Genomic DNA, 1,606 nt, shown 5'->3' on the forward strand with positions numbered 1-1,606 from the left:
TATAAACTGTTAAATACAAAAATTAAAATAGACATGAGACAGCTGAATAGTAATCTATAGCCATTTTAAGGTGTATAGAATCAGGTTTTATATAAACAAATAATTGAAGTGTCAATGTCGAAGTCATAGGATGTGGTTCAGAACTTGCATTCTTTTTTTTTTTTTTTCTCTTTTACCATATTGATTACTCAATACCATGTCAACTAATTCCATAACATTATAAATTGTTACTGATGTAATGCCGGGGCTTTTAATTGATTGGGATGATATTCTGCCAGCTCTACGTTCAAACCAGAAATGGTCTCCCCAAGAAACTGTTGAACTTCTCTGGACAATATGATGCTGTACTTTATGCTTGGTAGATGCTTACAATGAAAGAATCTCAACTGAATTTGAACTGTGGTAATGCAACAAGGTGGAGAACTCAACCATGGGGTGGAGGTTGGGGGGGGTAATCCCAGTACCTATAAAACTGTGTCACATAATGCAATGTAATCAATAAAAAAAAGAAAGAGAGAGAGAGATAAGGAAATTCCTATCTTCTGAATGCTACTGTCATTTTTTGGTCTCTTAGTTAAAAGTATTTCAACCCATATATCCTAACAGACCCAAGGAGGCACTCAAGAATCTGCTTTGCAACTTGGGGAGGGTACTCTGGCAGGGACCTAAGTGTGAACTAAGTCATTTTGTGTGGAAGAATCAGTGAAGAAATTTGCATAGAATACTCCTGATACTGTGCCAGTTTCAGTTGATCTAAATACTACTATGGTAGGGATAAAACTATTACCCCCATTTAACTGTTCTTGTGCAGTGGAATTGGCTGTTTTGATCATGGTCATATAGCTAATAAACAGCTGTGCTGGGAACGGAGCTAAGATCAATTCCACTCTTGAAAACGTGATCTTTTCTCCAAAGCCTGCCATTCACTCAACGTCTTTTCCTGCAAAAGACCACACTAATGAAGAAATGAAGTCCTGTCCCTGTTGGGAGATCACCCTCCATTGGGTCTCTGTTTTTGCATATATTATGGGCAGAGGCACTGCCTACCCTGGAGTGTAAGCAGCTTTAGAGAAAGGAGCTAATGTTGCCTACCAGAGCTGTGGGGTTCAAAGGGGTGAATAGGTCACTAAGTCAACAAGATGGCGAGTAACAGTCAAAGTTACTGGGTTACACGTGGCGAGCAAGATGACTGCCAAAGGTCAGGTCATTTCAAAGAAAGACTGATTTCCCAGGACAATTTTGTTCATCTGGTTCATCTGCCCCTGGCCTATGGGAGGTGGCTTCTGCAGTCGTTCTTTAGAAAATTGGCACTTTGAAAAATCCACTGATTGACATAGTCCATCATAGCTAAGACCCGTTCTGTCTTCTCTCTTTTCTTCATTAGGGTTCTGAGTCCAGCATTTAGATTAGGAAGATCTCCAAAGAAACTTCTTGTATGTGCTAACAAGTACAGGGCCTGGCACCGTCCATCGCTCCAATCAGCTGGTGGTTGTAATTGCTGGGTTGGTTCTGTTTTCACTCCCGACTTCCACTGGAACCAATGGGTGTTGCGGTCCAGCCTGGTTCTGCCCCACACATACTTGGCCCTCACCTAAACCAGTGGGAG

Source organism: Ochotona curzoniae, unplaced genomic scaffold (genome assembly GCF_017591425.1).
Source record: "Ochotona curzoniae isolate NIBS_2020 unplaced genomic scaffold, NIBS_Ocur_1.0 contig_1274, whole genome shotgun sequence".
NCBI lineage: Eukaryota > Metazoa > Chordata > Mammalia > Lagomorpha > Ochotonidae > Ochotona > Ochotona curzoniae.